At 37.3% G+C, this 24,233-nt stretch overlaps 1 protein-coding gene across 4 annotated transcripts in view; it reads right to left on the reverse strand.

The window, feature by feature from the left end:
* The window catches only part of LOC131028011 (uncharacterized), a 202,597-nt gene that overhangs the window by 165,476 nt on the left and 12,888 nt on the right, over positions 1 to 24,233 (reverse strand). The gene's annotated exons all lie outside the window — the stretch shown is intronic.

The raw sequence follows: 24,233 nt of genomic DNA on the forward strand, positions 1-24,233 counted from the left end.
GTCTTAGTCTCCTAATTAGGTTGTTGATTGTTAATGGGAAACTTCAGCGATCTCCTGTTCATCCGTGTTTTGATGTGTGAGGCATACCCTGCTGAGATGGTCATGTTCATGGCAAAGCTTGCAACTAAAAGAAATGTCCTTTTATTCTATTGATCGTTCCCATATTGACACAGTTCCTTCTGTGGCTCAGAATTGCCGGGTGATTTGTCATTTCAAAGGCTATACTGTACTCCTTTGTGGTATTCACCATGCTTCATAGCAATAACTATTTCTAGTATTCACTTGGTAGAAGAAGGAGATCCAAGATTGTGCCTGGTAGATTTTCTGTTGGATCTATAGCTAGAGACAAATGCTTCATGAGAGTCCAGATTTTTCATAAACTAGTGACTTCATTAAAAACATTCCATCTCTTTCAGATACAGAGGTGAAAAGAGCCAGGAAAAAAAAAATTGCCATCATTCAAATAGCAATAATGCAATAATTCCTGAGGTTTACAATTTTCTTGCACCCATGATCTGAGTGTTTTTGGTCTGGGAAAACTCCCATGAACCTGGAAATCAATACCTTTTTTCTTTACGGGCCAAACTCTAAATTCTGTTTCCTCCATCCAAAAAGAGGCCAAGGGTGAGATTTCCAGACTTCGGTAGCGACAATTTCCCTTTTTGACTGAAAATAAGACCTTAGAAACCTCCTCTGACCATTGTAATACATGAACTGGTAGGGTTCTTCCTTTTTGATAAGATTAGGATCCTAGAAAACTACTACTATGAAATGACTTTATTAGTCATTTTTCATTATGTATGGAATCTTTTATGATTAGCATTGTTCAACAAGTATTATTGCTAGGTGTCAATTTTGCTGCAGACAAATTAATATACATATTTATAATTACCTATATACTATGTTACTAAGAGTTTCCAAGATGGGGGAACGAGGGGACAAGGAAAAGGGTTTCCGAGACGGATTTTTTTTTGCCATTTTTGGGGACGGAGGGTACGGCAAAGGGGACAGCCTAAGTCACAACATTTGGCAAACTTCATCCATGAAGTTCGAAATCTTTCGAATCTCAAACTTTTACATAAAATTCTTTTAAATTCGGCGATTTATTCGTACAAACACGGCGTCATTTTTTTCATTAAAATGAAAATTTAAAAAGTATTTTTTAGGGTTTCGAACAACTTTTAGGGTTTTCGGCAGATTTTCGACAGATTTTCTTTATAAAATGCATATGCCCACCTCTGTGAACACACAAACCCCCTGTGAACCAGTGAAGGCATTGGCTAAATAGGAGGTTGATATAGGTTGATAGTGGATGTTTGGATTTGCCAACCACAACACGAGTTGAGCATTCTTTGCATTTGATATCTCTATTTGTTGTGTTTGTTGGGTCACGGGTGGAGTACTTGATATCTTTGTGTCTGTTGGGGCGGCGATATTTCGATTTCATCACAAACTTCCTCCCGTTTGCCATCGTTGCCGTGTTCAGGTAGGCAACTTATTCCCATTTTAATTTTTTGGGTTGTCGTTTATTTTAAGCTGCATTCGATATTCATATTGATATAGTTTTATTTATTACGGTAAAAAAAAAGCTTTCACATAGTTTTATTTTTCCACATTCGATTAAATATAGTTTTATTTTTCAATTTTTATGGTTAAAAAAAAAGTTCCATACAAATTTATTTTTTATTGTTTTTCCAGAATCTTTATTTTTTACATTTCATATAGTTTCCTTTTTTGTTTAACATGTGTTGTGTGAAAATTCCGCAACATTTTAAATTCTATTTTTATTTTTTAAATTAAATCTTATGAACATGTATCATATATGCTATGTTTAAAAATATAATTTTATATTTGTTATTTGATAATTTTTTATTTGTTATTTGATGTATTTTTTATTTTAATAATAGATGTTTATAAAATTTCTATTTGTAGTTTTTTATTTTATTTAGTTATTAGAAAATGAAACATTTATTATAATTAGTTTTAATATTATTTTATTTTATTTTTTCATTTTAAGCTAAAACTAAAATAAATAAAAATTAACAATTTAAATATAACAAATATTATATTTAAATAAAGTTTTAAACTTATTGAATTATTTTGCTTTTTAGAGTTAAAAATTAACATATTATATATTTTTTGTTTTAATGTTTTTTAAATAAAATTTAATCTAATGTTATAAATATTAAATATTATTTTTCTTCTAAATTGTACAGATTATAATGGCTCCCAACAAATCAACTTCGGAGGCATGCAAACCAAAGAAGCAATAATCAGTGACCAGACGCGATTAATCGTGACTAATTGGGAATCAGTAGGTCTGCCGATTTTTCCCCCCGATCGGCAGTAAAAATCGTTGACGTGATTAAAAACTACAAAAATCGCCGATGAAAATGCGAGAAAATCACATCAACCAAAAAAATTTCTAAACCCTTAAAACAACCTGTGAAAATGTGCGAAAAATTCTATAAAATAACGCAAAAAATGTAGGAGTTGCAGAAAGAATGTGGGAGAAGAGCCTGAAAATTGCGGGGAGCTTCGTGTTGCAGCGCGACGGTGAGGAGCAAATATGAAGCACGACAGTGAGAGGCATTCTCTCTTTTTAAAATAAAATTTAATATCTTTATAAATTGTGTTTTACATGATTTTTTTTTTTATTTTGTTTTTTATTCAATATTAAAGTTTTAATGTTAGAAAATATTTAAATTAAATTTTTATTTATAATACGTTTATAATTTAATATGTACATTTTAATATATTTTTTATTTATATATTAATAATATTTAAATTAAGATTTTAAACATATCTATATTATCTTTTTTTTAATTTATTATGATGTATGCAAATATTTCATAGTATTTGTTATTTAATTTATGACTTATATTTAATATAAAATAAAATTATATAGGCAAATGGGGGATGACCCTTTGGTGAAATGGTAGGGCTTCTTGCCTGTAGTACCTACAACCTAGGTTCAAACCCCCACGGGTTTGTCTCTACCGTGTAAAAAATGGAGTATTACCTTGGGGAGAACTTTGGAGAAATAGTGGGGTTTCTTGCCTGTAGTGCTTACATCCTTGGTTCAAACCTTTTTAAAAGACCCGTTAATGGGTCTTGGAGGGTTAGTCCCTTGTCCGAATCAATAAAAATTGAGCCTAAATGGGAATCGCCAGCTAAGGAGTGGATTAAAATCAACTTTGACGAGGCGTCTAAGGGAAACCTGGGTATCTCCGGAGTGGGAGTAGTGGCAAGAGATGATAAGGGGATCATCCTATTCAAAGGGGCTTGATGGCTTCAGAATGGGTCTAACAACGAAGCGGAAGCACAGGCGGCACTAATGGCTATAAAATTGGCTATTAACATGAAAGTGTCCAAACTACATTTGGAAGGGGATTCCCAAGTAGTGATCAATGCAATAGCGAAAGGTACCACCCCTTCCTGGAAATTAGCTCATTGGATAGAGATAATACGGGAAAAACTCACCTCATTTGAAGCTTTTCGGGTTTCCCATGTCCGGAGAGGTGCGAACGTAGTGGCAGATCTCCTCTCAAATGCCGGATGTGATTTGTCAGATCAAGTGGCCAGATGGTGGAAGGGCAATGGGAGTGTATGGCAGTGGTATTAATGCAGTTCGTGAAAGCTAAACAAGCAAGCAAGCTTGACGGCTCGCAAGGACGAGAAATCAATTCCACTGACTTGGTAATAAATGTGACAGTTCAAAGCACAGATATTGGTCTGAGACAATGGCGGAGGGCAGGAAATCTGATGTGAAATATCTTTCCATTTATTTCACAGATCATGCATTTATACCACGTCGCAAACGACGGCGGATTTATTACAAACTCAATTATTGCGCATTGCATTTGCCAAAATCCGGTTTAATAAAGCTTGTTGGTGTTTTGCAGTCTAGTTTTCTGGTTTTTTGCAAGTTTCGAGCAGCTTTTAATGGAGGCAAATTTCACGCTTCGCACAGAGAAGAAATTGGTCCCGTTCCTGGGAAAGGTCTCGGACAAACATTTGTAGGGTCTCTTCAAATACAAGGATGATAAGCTGTGGAGTGCGGCTAGATTGATGTTGGGGGAGGAATTGGTGCATATTCATTTCCGGTACAGAACAAACATGGAAGTCTATTCCCTGATAATGGCATCGGCGTGCGAATTCGAACCCGAAGTGTAGAAAGTCAAACTAACAATGACAAAGCTCGTTGATGGGGATTTCCTAAACAATTTGAACTCCATTTTGGAATGGGTGATTCCCCAAACCGGAATCCGCATCCAGGAAGGAGAAGCAAACGAGGAGACTATCGTTTGTCAAAGGACCTGAGAGTCGGCTAAAGGAGCAATGCAGAGAACGAGCTCGTATTGGCTGGGAAGCCATGAAGCTTTGTGTGAAGTTGATTCGAATAGACGAGGTGCTAAAGGCGTTGAAGGTGGTGGCGCGAATGGAGGTGGGAAGAGAGCTCTGGGACCGTTACGAGGAGGGGAGAGTGGTGCAGTTCCTAGTCAGCCTGGAAGGTGACCCAGACTTTGGGAACCTGGACTGCATCCCGAAGATGAAGACGGAAGCGGCCAAAGGGAAAGCGTTGGCGGACATCGATGATATGGAGTTGAAGAAGCCGAACCAGAGCGACTCGGACTGAGCGGCTATGGTGCAAAATATGGAGCTTTTTTGCTTTATGCTTCTTTGAATTTCTGTTAAAAAAAACTTTTATGGATTACTATAATGTTTCGTGCATTAATGCACAGTACTGGTTTACTTCTATTTTCTGTTTGCTGAAACTGCATAGTAGGTTCGAACTGTTTTTTGGGCTGATGTTGATATCTTCTTGGCCCTAGCAAATTGTTGAAATTTTCTGAAAATTAATATATCCAAAATTACCGATCAAAAAAAAAAAATTATATAGGCAAATTTAATGATGAATTTCTTTTCCGAATTTTTCTCCTTGTCAAATCTCATCCGAATTTTATTGTGAATATTACCTTTTTTTATTTATGCAAATATTACATAGTATTTGTTATTTAATTTATTACTTATATTTAATATAAAATAAAATTATATAGGCGAATTTAATGATGAATTTCTTTTCCGAATTTTTCTCCTTGTCAAAATTCATCCGAATTTTATTGTTGGTGAATATTACCTTTTTTTAAATTTATTATAATGTATGCAAATATTACATAGTATTTGTTATTTAATTTATTACTTATATTTAATATAAAATAAAATTATATAGGCAAATTTAATGATGAATTTCTTTTTCAAAATTTTCTCCTTGTCAAATCTCATCCGAATTTTATTGTTGGCGAATATTACCTTTTTTTTAATTTATTATAATGGATGCAAATATTACATAGTATTTGCTATTTAATTTATTACTTATATTTAATATAAAATAAAATTATATAGGCGAATTTAATGATGAATTTCTTTTCCGAATTTTTCTCCCTGTCAAATTTTATTGTTGGCGAACAAGAATTCGAACTCGAACCTTGTGACATAGAGTGGGGGGTTGTTGGCATTCGGCTAGTTGCAAGTCGAGGGCACCTACTTATAATTTCACCAAATACCGCAAAAGCATTATTCAGGTTTCTAATCACACTAATCTTGAACAATATTTTAATTGACATTTTGACATCTATCACCATCTAGATATTGAATATACTGTGGTATGTTTTGTGCAATGCAATCAACCATATGAATATAAACAACGAAAAATCTATTTTTTACAATCCATGTGTTGAAGTGTCTATTTTATTTGCTTGCAATATCTCTATGATATGGAAAATGCCCTTAAATATATAAAAAAAATATTTTATTGTTTTTTTACAATTTTTTATGTTTTTTTGTAAATCCGATTTTTTCCCGATTTTTTGAAACAATCTTATACTTTTGTTTTGCCGATTAATTCCCCAAACGATTAATGCTTCATGTGACCTGCAATGGTGTTTATCTTCATTGTAACTTGTGCCCGAAAGTTTTTACTGGAACTTTAACAAGGGTAATGGACCACTTGCTTGGTATTACAGGGGGTAGGTGTTACTGCATGTCCAAAAATGACCCAAGAAATTAGAGCTACTTTAGAGAAAGAGCAAGCCTCTTTGATTGCAGGAAAGATGAAAGCGGCACAAAAGAAACAGAGAATCGAAGAGGATGTGTATAGATTCACATCTATTATGTCTTCCTCTTCGAGTCTACCCAAGGCTACAGGGGCATCCAAAGAGACTAGAACTTTGAACAGTTTTTGGAAACCAGTAGAGAAACAACAAGTGGATGATGCATTAGCACATTTGTTTTGCACAAGTGCTATTCCATTCAATGTAGCTAGAATCGGCATTTTTGCAATGCAATTCAAAAAGTTGCAGAGTTTGGCAAAGGGTACAGACCTCCCACTTCTAAGGCTTTCAGGACAACTCTTTTGCAGAGGTCAAAGCCTCTTGGAAGGCAACAGGTTGCACCATATTGAGTGATGGATGGTTAGATATATGTCAAAGGCCATTGGTCAATGTTTTGGTGGCTTGTGTTGAAGGTGTTGTGTTCTTGAAAGTGATTGACACCATGAACCAAAAGAAAACTTATGAATACATATTTCAAATATTAGAGGAAGCCATTCTTGAAGTAGGGGTGGAAAATGTGGTTCAAGTGGTAAATAATAGTGAAGCAAATTGTGTGGGAGTTGTAAAACTAATTGTTGAGAAATACCCACAAATATATTGGAGTCCGTGTGCAGCACATTGTTTGGATTTGTTGCTTCATGATTTGGCTAAGTTTCCATGGATACATGAAGCAATTCATAGAAGGAGAGCAATTGCAAACTTCATAAGAAATCATCATCTCACATTGAGTCTTTACAGGCAGTATGCATCTAGGGTATTGTTGAGGCCTTGTGACACAAGATTTGCTTCATTTTATATCACTTTGAAAAGAGTTGAAGAGAAAGCAGCTTTGAGATCTGTTGTTTGTTCCAACGAGTGGGAAAATTCAACACTTTCTAAAAGTGCTAAGGGCAAGAACATAGAGCAAATTGTTTTAAATAGCAGCTTTTGGGAAAGTGGAACAAAGGTTCTAAGTATATGTGAGCCAATTGTTGATGTGCTTCATATGGTTGATGGTGACACTCCTTGCCTTGGCATGCTTTATGAAAGCATGGATCGTTGTAAGGAAGCTATTCAGGAGCACTAAATAATGTAGATGCAGAGTACATGGAGATAAGGGAGACAGTTGATTCCAGATGGAAAATGATCCACACACCTTACATGCAGCAGCTTGCTATTTGGGGCCTAAGCTATTTCATATTGATAGACAAGCTGATTTTGAAATTATGGCAGGGTTTCATGAAGCCATTAGCAAATTTGAACCAAATCCAACAGTTGCAGCTCTAATCAAAGACCAAGGTTGGGTATACAAGAGAGAAGAAGGGTTGTTTGGAATAGTAGCAGCCAAATATGATATGACACGGGATGCAGTACCTGGTTATAGATGGCGGATGAGCTATGGAGCACAAAAAACTGAACTTCAGCGCTTTGCCATTATAATACTGAGTCGGGGAGCAAGTTCGTCAGCTTGTGAGAGGAATTGGAGTTGCTTTGACCACATCCATTCCAAGAAGAGGAACAAATTGCTGTCTAGAAAGTTGGGAGATCTTGTCTACATTCGTAGCAATTTGAAATTGATCATGAACAAATCAACAAGCGACTCCACATGTTCTTCACAACAACACATTCCAAAAGACATAGAAGTGCCAGTTGTAGATGAGCCTAACTTTCTTGATGAGGAATTGGATAGCGATACAGATAATGATGCTACACCATCTAAGCCAAGTGCTCTTGATGACTTAGAGCTTTTTTGAAGCTATAAAGTCTTTGCTTTTTATTGTACCTTTTTGAAAAGAAAACATCTTCGCAATCGTGATTTCACATGTTTCTTATAAATGTGCCATCTATATATAATGATTTCAAATCTATTTAGCAATGTTAAACTATTTTGATAATTTATTAGAAGTATAACATATATTTAAAAATAAACAAAAATATATAAGGCGAATTTAATCTGAATTTTTTTTCAAATTTTTCCCTTGTCGAATTTCATCTAAATTTTATGGTTGTTGAATTCGAATTCGAATTCAAACCTTGTGACTTAGGGGACGGCTATATAAAAATAGGGGAAATTTAAAATATATAGGAAAATTTCAAATATTCATATGATAACATTGATAAATCATTCATCATATACATTATACATAGAGATTGAGTTAAGTGTAGAGTTCAAACGAGAGTTGAAATTCATAAATTCATATACATGTAACTTAATAGTTAATACATGAGGGGATATAGGGCTGGGCCCAAGTGCATTAAGCTAACCAAACGTAGGGACACACCCCTTCATGTAACGTGTGGCCCTAAATAGGTGCGCTCCCCTTGCAATATAACTTAATCATTATTAGGATGCCAAAATAGGGCAAGACATAAGGTAACATGTAAGCCTTATAATTGTAATTAAGTCTTGGCACCAAAACTTAAGGTAAAGCCGACTTGAATTGGTCTCCACGCCACATATAAATAGAGATTCATTTGTATGCATTTATCACTCAGTTTTTATCATCAATAATGTGAAGTTAGTTCTGCAAGTAATGCAAATTTCCAGTTGAAGATTAAGGCAAAGTCTATGCTGCTGTCTCTACTCCTAAATAATGCAAGATCTGCCCACTCATTCTGGAGGTTAGCGAATCTTCATTGAAGGCAAGCGAACCACCTCTGAAGGTCAGCGAACCATCTTGGAAGGTCAATGCATCACCATTAAAGGTCAGCGAATATCTTAGAAGGCCTGCAACTATTAGTGAAGGGATTGCAAATCTGGTTCAAACTGGAGCATCATCATATACCTGCCGAGTTCTGATTCAGACAACAAGTTCACCATTCCTTATCAGCTAAGTCTTTATATTTATGCCCTAAGGCAGGATAATGTTGTAATTGTTACTGGATTTACATCAATCAAATCAGGGACACTTAATGCTGGGTTTTTCCTCCAAGAGGGAGGTTTTCCCAAGGAAGACTTGTGTTGTGTACACTTCTAGTTGTGTGTGTTGTTTCTTGTTACTGTGCATTATCATTTTTCTGTTCATTCTTGTAAATCTAATCACTAAATTCAACATGGTATCAGAGCTCTAGGTTCATAAAAGTTGTAAAGGTTGTGGTCAAATTTGTACTTGTCTGTCTAAACTATTGTTTGAAGGTTTAGTCTTCATGTCTTCGTACATCAGGGCTGAAGATAGACTGGAAGGTCCTACAAACTATGCTTCATGGAAGGTCAGGGTAATGATGGCATTGAATGATCTTGCTGAATATGTTGGCAAGAATGCTAAGGAACCTGAGGGCGAAACTGAGAAAGTAGAGTGGAAGAAGAAGGACTTCCAAGCTCAAAGGATTATAATAGACTCAGTCAAAAATCGCTTGGTGTCATCTATCTCCATGAAGAAAACAGCTAGGGAAATGTTCACCACATTGGAGAAGATGTATGAAGTCAACAATACCAGCTTCATACTTGCCCTAAGGAATCACCTTTCTAGCATCAAATTAGAGGCAGAAGAACCGATTGCTGATTACTTCATGAGAATCTCTGAGCTAAGAGATCAACTTGCCACCCTTGGGAAGAATGTTGAAGACAGCGACTTATCTATGACAGCCTTAAATGGCCTTCCTCCCTCTTGGGAACCATTTGTTCAAGGAATCAGTGCTAAAGTTGAACTCCCTAAATTTGATCAGTTAATGGGAGATTGCATTCAAGAAGAATCCCGGCTGGTTGCAAAGGGAAAAATTAAGAACCCTTATAATGAACAACATGTTCTATTTACTAAGAAGGAGGGCAGCCATTGGAAGAAGAAGAATGATTTCAAGAGGAACAGAGACTTTAACTCTTCTACTTCTCACTCAATAAAGAGACCAAGAGATTTGTTCCACATCCAATGCTTCCGATGCAACAAGCTTGGTCATTTTGCAAGGGACTGTCAAACCCAAGGCGAGCAAGAAGATGCAAACATAAATGAAGTATCAAATATTCAGAATCATGAAGATGATTTCCTCCTTTGATCTATTGGTTTGTTGATTTTATGATCTTATTGTTTATTTCAGTTGGAATCTAATCCTTTCAGCTACTCTGGAGGGAAAATTTTTCAGGTCTACAAGCTTACTACAAGAAGGTCCACTTCAGCTCTTGCCATCAGTCTAAAATTTGAAGGACTACATAAGCTTTCAAACCTTCTCCTTCATTAAAGATACAATTGTTAATTTTGTTAGATTTGGGTTTGGTCAAAAACCTTATTTTGAACTTATCAATTAGATAGAGTTTTAGAGGGAGCCTCATGCTTTCTTGATATTTTTTTATTTTGCTAAGTTCTAATCATTGTGTTTCAGATAATGAAATTGATATGTCTAAAAGTATTACTTGATTATTGCAAAATGTTTATTTTATGATGATACTAACCATGATACACTGGGTGTATCATCCACCCTCTGCGGAGTGCAAGGTGGTAGTTCTCGCTCACCCTCTACAGAGTGCAAGGTGAGTCCACCCTCTGCGGAGTGCAAGGTGGTAGGTTTCTCTCACCCTCTGCGGAGTGCAAGGTGAGTTCACCCTCTGCGGTGTGCAAGGTGACAGGTTGTTCTTCTCTGTGAAGAAGCTTATGTATCCTCTGCGGTTATGCATGATTTATGTTGTATGGTTATATATCTCTTTGAGTATTAATTATTGCAGGTGTGCATATGGAAAGGTCTCTGTCATCCTCTGCGGATGTGCATGATGAAAGATCATGGCATTGCATGCAGGTCCCCAAGAAAGTATAAAGTTATGAAGCATTGGCTTCATCCTCTGCAGGCATTGCTAGAGAAGATCATGTAAAGGTTCATTGTAATGTAATTGCGTGATCAAATCACGAATTGTATATTGATTGTACTATTAGGGCTGGGCCCTAATCCTAAACCTTGTAAATGTTCATGCCATGGGTTTGTCCATGTGAATTTGGTTATGTATTTATTTTCCTCCCTAGTTAAGAGGGAGTGTTGATTTTGTAACTAGGTTAGGAAAACAAATGGATTCGGATTATAGGGCTGGGCCCAAATGCATTAAGCTCACCAAACGTAGGGACACACCCCTTCATGTAACGTGTGGCCCTAAATAGGTGCGCTCCCCTTGCAATATAACTTAATCATTATTAGGACGCCAAAATAGGGCAAGACATAAGGTAACGCGTAAGCCTTATAATTGTAATTAAGTCTTGGCACCAAAACTTAAGGTAAAGCCGACTTGAATTGGTCTCCACGCCACATATAAATAGAGATTCATTTGTATGCATTTATCACTCAATTTTTATCATCAATAATGTGAAGTTAGTTCTGCAAGTAATGTGAATTTCCAGTTGAAGATTAAGGCAAAGTCTATGCTGCTATGTCTACTCCTAAATAATGCAAGATCTGCCCACTCATTCTGGAGGTTAGCGAATCTTCATTGAAGGCAAGCGAACCACCTCTGAAGGTCAGAGAACCATCTTGGAAGGTCAATGCATCACCATTAAAGGTCAGCGAATATCTTAGAAGGCCTGCAACTATTAGTGAAGGGATTGCAAATTTCAGACTGGAGCATCATCATATACCTGCCGCGTTCTGATTCAGACAACAAGTTCACCATTCCTTATCAGCTAAGTCTTTATATTTATGCCCTAAGGTAGGATAATGCTGTAATTGTTACTGGATTTACATCAATCAAATCAGGGACACTTAATGCTGGGTTTTTCCCTCAGTTACCGGTTCTTGCCTAAATTGGCTGGGTCCTAGTCCTGGTCCCTGCCCGGTCCTGGTCCCAGCCTGGTTCGCCCTGGGTCCCACCCGGGTCCTGCCCAGGCGGCTGGGTTCCCTGTGGGTCCTGTCACGCGGGACCCACAGGGAACCCAGCCGCCTGGGCAGGACCCGGGTGGGACCCAGGGCAAACCCAGGAGGACGCGGGTGAACCCAAGCCCGTGGGTTCCCAAAAACGGGGCCCACGGGTTAGAAAGCAATTAAAAACAATTAAAAAACAATTTTTTTAATCTTATTTTTACATCTAAACCCTAATCCGCCCCTCTATGATGCATTTCATGCATCAAAACATGCATTCAACCTATTCTACTTGCATTTATCTGTTATCATTTATGTATCATTGTATGGGAAAGTTACATTGTATGTTTCATATTTGTATGTTTGAACTGTGAACATATATAATTTTGATGTTTGAAGTTTGAACATATATATATATATTAAAAAAAATTAAAAAATATATATATATGTACGGACGAACCCGTACTCGTACCCAAAATTTTTTTTTTTTGGCCGAATCCGCAAATCCGAACCCGAATCCGAACCGGAACCGGTAACTTAGGTTTTTCCTCCAAGAGGGAGGTTTTCCCAGGGTAGACTTGTGTTGTGTACACTTCTAGTTGTGTGTGTTGTTTCATGTTACTGTGCATTATCATTTTTCTGTTCATTCTTGTAAATCTGATCACTAAATTCAACATATAGCACAAACCACATCATATGAGTCGTAGAAAGGGAGCACAATGTCACAAGTTGAGACCGAAATCTCATAAGATTACTTTCCTACGCGTTACAAAGTGTACACAAAAATGATAAATACTATGACTCAAATACAATATGCATATTAAATTTCCAGTTGTAAATGTCCAAGAAACCATGCTCTGTGGTTTTAAGGAGATCCAAGTATATAAGAAGTCCCAAGGTTAGCTAGGCAGCCACTAACTTATTCGTAAGGCAGGTGGCCAGGTTGCCAAAGGAGCAGCAGACTTTGTTGGAAAGTCTTTGCCATGTCAAAGGGGGAGATATACATAAAGTGGGGGCAATAGAGATAGATTATTTTATGATAGGTCGCAATAAATGACAATAAAATAATGTCTCTACTGCTCCCCCTTTGACATCAATGGCAAAGACTTTTCAACACTAAAAGATAAGACAATGAATAGTTCCCCATGAACTCATGCTTCTTCTGAAGAACTTATTGACTAAATGAGAGTGATAGCACTCACAATTTCCCCCTTAGGTATTCAAAAGTCTCTTTTGGAAGGGGCTTCATCAAAATGTCCACAATCTATTCCTATGTAGCAACGTACTCCAACCTCACTTGCTGATCAACCACCTGCTCTCTTAAAAATTGATATTTGATTGGAATGTACTTTGTCTTGGAATGCATAACTGGATTCTTCAAGATGTTGATTGCACTCGTATTATCAAAGAAATATGGAAATGGGATCGTCAAATTCAACTTTTGTGTCCTTCAAATTCAACTTCATCCAAAGAACCTATGTGCAAAAAGTTGTTGCTGCAATGTATTTCACCACTGGTATAGATAAGAAGGAAGATCTCAAGAACACACATGGCATGCCAAGAAGGTTTCTCTTCAAATTGAGCTCCATTGTTTGACAGAATTAGCTATGCCTTTTGGAGCGTAAGGATGTGCACCTATTTAATGGCTCTTGGATTTGATATATGGCAATCGGTTGTGGATGGCTATGTGGCACCATCTTCTCCACCAACGGATCAAACCAAAAAGAGGTCTAGGGAAAATAATGTTAAAGCAATGAATGCAATTCTATGTGGCCTATTTGAATCAGAATTTGTCAAAGTTATGCAATGCACATTGGCAAAAAAAAATGTGGGACAAGCTTCAAAAGACCTATGAAAGTGTTGAAAAAGTGAAAAAGGCTAAGCTCCAAACCCACAAGAGACAATTTGAAAGTTTGAAGATGGATGATGAAGAAAATATCGCAGCCTATCTACTTTGCATGGACGAAATTGCCAACAATATCCATGCACTTGGAGAGAAGGTTGATGCAATAATTGTGCAAAAGATGTTAATATCTCTGTCCATGAGATTTGATGCGAATGTTTCTACCATTGAAGAAATGAAGGATCTAGACACTTTGAAGATGGACGAGTTGTATGGGATCCTCATGGCATACGAAATGAGTACTGAGAAGGAGAAGACAACAAAGCGAGAAGCCGCTTTCAAAGCATCCAAGAAGATGAAGAACAAAGAACCTGAATCAAGTGAAAATTCAAGTGATGAAGAACAAGCTCACTTTGTGAGGAAGCTAAATGTAGTATGCTACCCTGTTCTGACCCAAAAATTTCAACTTCTTTCAACCTCTTAGCTATAAAGGTATTTTGTCAAACAATTTGCTAGGTTGTGTTTATGAGAGGTTTCAGTTTGCAGAGACTTATCTTGCTTCTAATTTTAAGGACAGAGATGTATGCAGAGAATCAAAGTAAAATAGCAGAGATAATGCATGTGAAACCTGAACTCTTATTTGCAGAAATATATCTCAGTTACAAACAAGGATTGTCTGCCAACTTTCATTAGATACAGGGAACAACAATCAGCAATCATCTGGCAGCCAATCAGCTTGATAAGAACAATAATACAATGCTCTCAAAGCCTTCACGCCATAGGATAAAAGACCCACTGAATTTCACACAAATTTGTTGCAGTCTAAGACAAAATAATTATTATTCTATCTTTAGCAACCAAGGCCAGAAAGTTAGACACCAACCTTCCTTCTTCACAAACTTTCACCTTCACCTGTGAGCATGAGTCAAGCCGCCATCCTTGGGAATAGCTATGCCCAGCCACATGGAATTGTTCTAAAAAATTAGATGATTTCATCCCCAAATAATCTTATCCCTATGCTTGAGCAAAGGGCTCGATCTCCCACCAAAAACTAACTCACAACAGTAATACAATATCACACAAATCTTGGCATACCCTCCATTAACCACATTTTGGACTGAATAGTTCCAATCGACCACCTGTGTGTGCAGCGCCTCAGATTAAAGGTTCAAATGTTTGGAAACGTCCCTTTGAAGCCCAATCATGCAATATAACTCTTGCCTAAAGTGCAGATATCAACTAGAGGTGCAGCATAATGAATTGGTTGCTACAATATGAACACGCCAAGCCAAGAAAGACAACTTTAATTTCTTCAACTCCTTAAATTTAAAAAACTGTATTACTATGGTAGCAATATTTTTGGTGATTAACGAATTGAGATTTCTCGTTCACGATGCCTCTGCCGCTTCCTCCTCTGCCTAGGGTTTCTGTGGAAACATAGAGAGGTGGTGTTGGCTTGCTGAGAGGTGGTGTTGGCTTGCTGCATGGGCGGCAACCTCAATGTTGGGCGGCACCTGTTCTTTATGCATTTGGAGATTTTAAGGGGTCTTTTGGCTCTACCTGGGTGGCTAGGATTGGTTTTGGCCAGCAGCAGATTTGGAAACAGAGGCATTCCAGGCTTTGGATTGCATCCTTCTTTTAATGGCAGGCAGATTGAATATACTACATGGGATCAGAAGGAAGGGCATTGGACACACAGGAAGCAGAAGGGGAGGAGACAGGGGGTGGGGTGATGCAATGGGGATGAGAGGATTGAGAATAATAATGGCGTGACTTAGGGCTCAAACAAGGTTGGGATAGCAGCAGTGCAGCCAACGGTGTGTTTAGGGGAGGAAATAGCAAACGAAGTCATTGAAATTGAGAAGTGTTTTATTGAAAAGGGCTTGATTGGCAAATTCAAGGGCTTTTGGCCAAGCTTGAGCGAGTTAAAAAAATGGATTAAAGAGTTTTCAAACCCTATTTTGGAAGGGTATGTCCAGATTTATCTTGGTGCCCGAGGGCTTTTTGTGGTAGTTTTTGAGAATGTGCAGAACAGGAATAAAATATTATGCAAATATCAATGGAATTGGGAGAAGAAACATTTGCTTTCATTTAAACCATGGTATCTGACTTTCAACCCTGCCACAAAATCCTTCAACAACATTCCAGTTTGGGTAAGACTTCCAAATCTTCCACTAAAGTTTTGGTTTGAATCTTGTTTTGAAGTTGTAGGATATTCTTTAGATAGATTTTTGGGGGTGGAAGAGGGTTCTCTTGGCTTCCTGCATACTACCTACACTAGTCTATTGGTGGAGATGAATGTGACGAAAGATCTTCCAGCAAACTTAGAGTTGAAATCACCAAAAGGAAATTGGCTACATATTGTGGAGCATGAAGAAACTCATTTAAGATGTAGAAGATGTTTTCAAACAGAGCATATTGCTGCTCATTGTGCTAAGAGGAAATTGAACAAATGGGCTACCTAGTGGAGGAAGGTTTCCACTCATCATTATTTGCTGGAAAATATTAGAATAATATCTTTCTCTTTGTGTTATTAATGGTCATTTAAGTTGTTTCTAATTTCGCCTCTAGTTAATGATTGTTTCTTTTAGAAACATCATCTTTGTAACTCTATTTAAAGGAGCTTTGTCTCCTTGATTAATTGAACAACATCGATTCTTTGAAATCCATATGCTTTTGCATCTGTAATATGGTATCAGAGCAGAAAGAAAAAATTTGTTTTTTCTAAAAATTTTCGAATGAAATTTTTCATCACTGAAAAAACAATTCTAGGGCCTGTGATTTTTTCAGAATTCGACTTTCAAATTTTTTTTTCTAAAGGGTTTCCTTTCAAACGGTTTTTTCTACTATTCTTCATGTTTTCTGTGGCGGATTTCTTTTTAACCAGACCTTCGTCCCGCAAGGCCATTAATCCTCTGCACGTGACGCAATTTTTTCCACCTGCAAATTTTTTTCCTGCCATTTTTGGACGGAAATCTACATTTTCGATTAGGGTTTTTACCCTTTAGATCAAGTCGAATTTTTTTTCCGATTGCAGATTCTTGGTGGGTTTTTCGAGAGCTCAACTGGGCTGTTTTCAGAATTTTGTGGTTGCATCGTTTTTTGTGCCTCGAATTTCGTGCCAGCGGATTTCAATTCTGATTTCAGATTCTTTTTGGGTTTTTCGCAAGGATTTCTGGGTTGTCTTCGTATTTTTTGGGGTCAGCCGTAAAAATTTTTCGAAATTTGTGCCAGTCGTACTTCCTCTGTTTTTTTGAAGTTTGTACCTGTATTTGCCTCTATTTTCTGCATTGGAATTTGTGCCTGGACTTGTCTCAGTACATTGAACCTCGTACCTCAGGTTTTGTGCACTTAGCATCTTCTTAGTACCTCGTTTTTCGTGCCTCGAAAAGCGTGAAGATGGCATATGGGCATCGATGTTTGTTTCGGTTTTTAATATTTTTTTACCTGAAAAAAATTCTGATGGGTTTTAATATTTTTTTCCCTAAAAAAAGTCTCTGGGTTTTTAACTATTTTTTGTCCCTGTAAAAAAATAATCGTGGGAGGGTTTATGATTTTTTCCTCAAAAATTGTACTTTGTTGCAGTGTGTTTTTAGTCGCACCTGGAGTTGTTGTGCGAACATCTGCACTAGTCTCTTGTTTGCAGTCTATTTTGGGGCATCTTGCTCATCTGCAATAGTTTGGAGGGTTTGCCGATTTTTTCCTCAAAATCGTGGCAACTGTTCTTGGTGTGTCTCTAGTTACAGGGAGGAATAGTTCTCCAACATCAGGTTGGACGGTTGGTGTTGTTTTGGGTATCTCCAGAAGTTCTGCAGTTTCTGGGAGGGTTGGTGACAGGCTCATCTCAAGTGGCAGAGTTAGTGGCAGGCTCTTGTCTTCTGTTGCAGCGTGTTTTGAGAAGAAGGGGGCAACCTTCTCTGTTATTTCTCTTGGTAGTTAGAACGATGACCATTAAGGGAGGGTATTAGAATAATATCTTTCTCTTTGTGTTATTAATGGTCATTTAAGTTGTTTCTAATTTTGCCTCTAGTTAATGATTGTTTCTTTTAGAAACATCATCTTTGTAACTCTATTTAAAGGAGCTTTGTCTCCTTGTTTAATTGAACAACATCGATTCTTTGAAATCCATATGCTTTTGCATCTGTATTAGGAATAATCAATGAATAGAACTGGATCGCGACACCATCACTGTGTGTTGCGTGTTTAATGTCCCTTCCGATACCACTGCGCGATGACTACGAACTCTTACAGCGGTAGAAACGCCCACACACTATATCCCGATATCGAGTTTCAGGGCCACAGAGGAAATCGTTTGATGTGCCGACTTTCACCTGCGTCCGGAGATCATATTCCCGTCACGTGCCAAAGGAGTGTTTACAAATCTGAGACTCCCGCCACCACTGCTTAAACACGGTGCCACTCCCGAACATACGTCCAATAGGTCAGCCAACAACTGACGAAAGGAGGTTTGCTTCTGTACGTATCCTGTTACACAGATAATTCCAATCTTCTCTCCCAAAGTCGTCTCCTCATTAAATCTGTTCCCGGGGTGGTTCCTCAACTGAATCGAACCAATTCTCTTTATTAATCTTAACCATCGAATCGTATAAACTTTTATTAATTATCTTATATCAACAGACGAGAGATCAATATAAAATAATTAATATTTCAATAGACATTTATTAATTAATTAATTTATATTAGTGAATTGGGAACTAATATAAAAGAATTAATATGATTTTGACTTAGAAATTATTAGGGGATATTACAGGAAGGTTGGAAAACAATGAAGGGGAAGTCAAAGAAGGGATTTTGTAACATGCTTCTTCGATCACACTCCAAAGGTGATCCTAAAATGAAGATGTAATCTCAAGACCTGTTAATGGGTCTTTCTTTTAGATGCTTTGTTTATCAGGGGAGATGGCACCCGATTTGTTGCCACACCTAGTTCGGGCAATGCTTAAAATCCTGGTTTTAATAAATTGGATAGAGACCCTTTTACCAATCAAAAAAAAAAAATATTGTCGATTAAAATATGCAACAACTCCTTAAAATAAAGATAAGATGTCTCTATTGAAGTTTGTCTTTTCTAAAACTGTTGCTTCTCTTTCAAACGAAGCCAACATAGTGTTTCCATGATTTCCCCTTTCTTTAAAAATATTTCAAAGCTTCTAAAGCAAGAGCAATCTGTTCCCTTTTTGTCTTTAGTGCCAAAATGCATACGACAAAATCCATGATTTTGTCCTTTCTTTTTTGTCTTAAACAAGAGGCTTAAAAAATATGAATTTATTTGTCATAAGCACCCAAGTTAACTTTATGAAACATGCCTCAAATGCAATCTTATACTTGTAAAAAGGGAATGGCTTGAGATTAAACTCAAAGCATCCAAACAAAATTATTAATATGCATCAACGAAGCACGCAAGCACATAGCTCAAAAAACTTCCACAAAACCCTAAACCACAAACCTAAAATTTGTCTTCAATTATGTAATGTCCCCTTTTTGGGACATTAGAAAATCAATTAAATAATTAAGTTTTAAGTTGTCAAAACATAATAACTTTGAAGACAACTTAATTTAATTATTTATTAAAGCCGATTAAAGTGACTTTATGTTAACATCAAATTATAAAACGAAGTCACTTTATTATTAAAAGGGAATTCGAAGAGACAAGCAAAGGTTATGCAAAGAGTCACGGGGATGTGCTTTTAAGAGCATGGAGAGGCCCATTTTGGCATGCTTGGTTTATGTTTGGTTATTGTTCTGTCCTGGAGAATTCTAGGAAGCTCTGGATTTCAGCAGGTTTGAGGACGGAAACCCTCGAGCTTGGAGGCAATTGATGGAATCCCATTGTCTATTGGAGATATCATTCGAGTGTCACTTGTGCGTCAATTATATATTGCTGGTAATTCCAATCTGACTGTAAATTGTGTGGCTGAAATTGGATATTTCTGTTGGTTTTCTATTGAGGAGTTAATGATAATATTCATAAGGAATTTCAAAGTTGGTTTCAAACTGTTATAAATGATTTTCATTTGTAAATTGTTGCAATTATTGGTTGTTTAAAGATTGAATTTATTGCAGATGATTTCATGAATATTCATGTGTAATGTTTTGTTAAAAATCTGGAGCAAACATCCATAGGGGGATATTTCAGTGGTATCAGAGCTGGTTTTCCTGCCAACTTGTGAAGTTCGTGAGTGCAGTCTTGGTTGCCTTATGAGTGCGGTCTTGGTATTGAGCGAAATCATCCAGTTTTTGCAATTGGTGTTAAACGTTTGTATTTGGTCTTTCGAAGACAAATTTGCAAGAATAAGATACTCACAAGTCTCGGGTATTTATACCTGATTTGGGGAAAATAACGATTATGTTATCCTCAGAATTATATGGGCGTAATATATTTGGTAGGTCCCAATTTTGTATTAGGCATAAGGGGAAAATTATACAAGCCGCTTCTTTGAGTGAGTTACGTATGTTTTGAAGAATCACTGTAACTTTCTCAAATTAATAATCTTGGCAATTAATAGAATGGGAGGTGTGTGAAAGAAGGCATTGAGTTTCCTTGTTGGCTGCCTATATGCATGTAATAAAGGATTTGAGGACCAATTTTCTACCTAGCGCTGGAGTTTTTGACATTTCTGGGTGCTTCTCTTTTATTTTTCCTTATTGCTGGGAGTCAACGAAGTCATTAAAGGAGTCTCAAATCAGCATGGCACATTAAGAAAAGAAACACCTCTTATTTAATCACATAGGAGATGATTCATATCATCCCGATATACATTGAAGCAAGCATTGGTATTTTCGAGAATTGGCTAATTCATGCCCGATAGTCTAAGTTCTAGCACAACACCCAAAATAGGTAAATAACTCCCAAAGAACACCAACAGAGGAAGGAAATATCAGAACACGGGAATCTCCAGTATACACTTGGTTTTTGGCCCAAACATGAGCCTCAATTGCTGAACATGAACATCCTTCATTGTTGAACGATTCCTTTAAGGTATTGCTGTTGATATAATCTTGAGATTTGAGCAACAAATGAAAGTTAAAATCATCACTGCTATCTTGGCATGGTATTGTTGAAAGACTTGGCCATTGCTTGTTCTATTTGTCTGTGGAGGTTCCTGTTGTATGCGATGATTCATATTCTTTGTGGTGGTGATTCATGTTCTATGTGTTCGAGATTCCTTGCTTCAATGTTGATATATGTGAAGCATCGAGAAGTATAATTGCCGCTAATCGAAAGGAATTAGCAAAGATATGAATTGGTGTTCAGGCTGTTAATTTTAGTACTTTCAGATTAGATGAAGCCCAGAGATTCAGAATTTGTTCTTAACTAGGTTAATTAGATTTATTGTTTTTCAGATTTAAACATAGTAAGAAATGAATGCAAAATGACAAGACAAAGTTACCCTGGGAAAACCTCCTAGGAGGAAAAACCCAGCCAGAAAAGATCCTCAGATCTGATTATGGTTTTAGATTCAATTAACAATTACACACTTATCTGGAGTTGCAGTCACAAGGAAGATGATATAGGAGACTACACAACTAGTTTGTTGGCAGTGATCATGATTTGCAGTCCTTCTAACTTGTCTTGCTGTGCATAACTAGTTCCCAGTCCTTTGCTTGATCCTTCAATGGAGATCACTGTCTTTGATGATAACTTGCTGTCTTGATGAAGTTCGTCGTGATCTAATTGGTGAACTGCTGCACATAAATGGAGTTCGCTGTGACCTAACTGATCATCTGCTGCATATGAAGTTCGCTGTGATCTAATTGGTGTTCTGCTGCATATGAATGAAGTTCGCTATGATCTGCTACTTACAGAGGAGTTCGCTACCTGAGAATATATTTCGCATTTACTTGAAACTGATTGATTGATATTGTGAGGAGTGTATGCTTTATTTATAGGAGAGCAAACACCTCTAATCAAGTCGGCTTTACCCTTTTAATTTGTAAATTAATTTCTTTTGTTTGTAGAGGATAGGGTCGGCCCTATCAAGGTGTAGCGTGGGGACCTTTTGGAGTAGCCGAAAAGTATAGGGCCTAGCCCTATACCTTGGAGAAGGGGCTGGCCCCCTTAGGCGGATTCCAATGTTGCCCAAGGCAATTGGAATCCGCCAGGCCCTAATTATAAACAACACTCCCTCTTAATTAGGGCAGAGAATCATAACCATAATCTTTTGTCTTGCACACAAGCATAGACTGGATCCACCTTGCATTGCTCGCAGAGGGTGGAGAGGATCTTTTCTACCATCTTACATTGCCCGCAGAGGATGGTCAACAATTACACTAATACCATCTTACATTGCCCGCAGAGGATGGTCAACAATTACACTAATACCATCTTACATTGCCCGCAGAGGATGGTTTAACAATTACACTTCTCCCTAAGAAGTTTTTACAATACCATCTTACATTGCTCGCAGAGGATGGTTACTAATTACATTTCTCCCTGAGAAGTTTACAATACCACCTTACATTGCCCGCAGAGGGTGGTTAACATTTACAATACCATCTTACATTGCCCGCAAAGGATGGTTAATAATTACACTTCTCCTTGAGAAATTTACAATACCACCTTACATTGCCTGCAAAGGGTGGTTTGATACAACACAACGTATCACTGAGATTGAGACTCCCTCTCAATTAGGGTTTCATTTTCCATAATACCAAGTCTGTCCCTGAAGTACACAAACTTCACTTTGGATAGAGGCTTGGTAAGAATATCTGCAACCTGCTCATCAGTACTAACATACTTCAGCTGAATAGCTCCTCTTTGCACCATATCCCGAATGAAATGATAGTGGGTTTCCACATGTTTTGATCTGTCATGAAACATTGGATTTATGGACATTTTAATATAACTCTGGTTATCACAGTGAATAACTGTAGGATCCCAAGCCTGTCCAAACAGCCCTGCAAGAAGCTTGCGAAGCCACACTGCTTCTCTAGAAGCTACACTTGCTGCAATATACTTAGCTTCAATAGTACTCAATGCCACTGAGGATTGTTTTCCGCAAGCCCAAGAGATCACTGCGGATCCCAAGCTAAAACAAATATCGGAGGTGCTTTTCCTGTCTTTGACGCTTCCAGCCCAGTCTGCATCTAAATAACCTTCCAAGGTTATTGGAGTGTTAAGTGGATACTTCAGCCCAAAACCAACTGTGCCTCGCAAATATCTTAGGATGTGCTTGGCCGCAACAAGATGAACATGTTTGGGCATGCTCATAAACTGGCTGAGAGCATTCACAGCAAAACATATGTCTGGTCTAGTGTTAACAAGATACATCAGTGATTCAATCAACTGTCGATACTCTGGTGGATCTGCAAAACCAGAGTTAGCTGCAGAAACACTTAACTTCTTTAAGTTAGATTCCATAGGAGTAGACATGGGTTTACAATCCATCATTCTAAATCTTTTCAAAATGTCAATAGTATATTTTCCTTGACTTAGAAAAATTTCGTTAGATCTTTGCCATACTTCTAGACCTAGAAAATAATGCATTAGACCTAAGTCTTTCATTTCAAATTCTGAAGCTAGTTCTTTCTTGCATCTAATAATAAATTCATCTTTACCAGTAAGGAATAGGTCATCCACATATAGAACTAGAAATAGCATTTCATCATTGGCTACCTTAAAGTATATGTTAGAGTCCGCATCATTTTTACAAAAACCTAGACTTAGCAAGTATTTACCAATTCTTTCATACCAAGCAGGAGGAGCTTGTTTAAGGCCATACAGAGCTTTCTTTAACTTGCACACATGGGTTAATCTATCTTGAATCTCATAACCCTCAGGTTGCTCAATATAGACCTCTTCCTCAATGACACCATTGAGGAAGGCAGTCTTAACATCCATCTGATGTAGTTTCCAACCCCTAGCAGCAGCAATAGCTATTATCGTTCTAATAGAAGTATATCTAGCAACAGGAGCAAATGTTTCTTCATAGTCTATGCCTTCCTTTTGAGAAAAACCACAAGCTACAAATCTAGCCTTATATTTTTCAATACTACCATCAGCATTATGTTTAATTTTAAATAACCATTTAGAGGAAACAACAAATTTACCTTTGGGTCTTGGCACAATGTCCCACACATCATTCAAGGCTTCTTCAACATTGCAAGGTTTAGTTTCAATGAGACTACACATCAAAGCAACGTAGTTGGAGAATACCTGAGGTCTCTTAGTTTCACGGAAGGTGCCACTGGGAGTAGCAAATCTTTCGGCTTCTTGGATGGTGTTTCTTACCCAAAGAGGCCTCTTTTTGGTAATGACAATGTCACTAGGAATATCAGTGGGATTCATGGGCTCTAGTGGATCATGATGTTCATCTTGAGGTGGAGGTTCAACTTGCTCCCTCTGAATCTCAAGGTTAGTATCAACATTTATATCTTGTTTGTCAATAGCTTCATCAATAACACAAGAACCTTTCGATTTCTTAAAAGCAATGTCTTCTTCAAATGTAACATCCCTACTTACCTCAACATACCTTTGACCCGGGATGCATATCCTGAATGCCTTGGAG

Source organism: Cryptomeria japonica, chromosome 5 (genome assembly GCF_030272615.1).
Source record: "Cryptomeria japonica chromosome 5, Sugi_1.0, whole genome shotgun sequence".
NCBI lineage: Eukaryota > Viridiplantae > Streptophyta > Pinopsida > Cupressales > Cupressaceae > Cryptomeria > Cryptomeria japonica.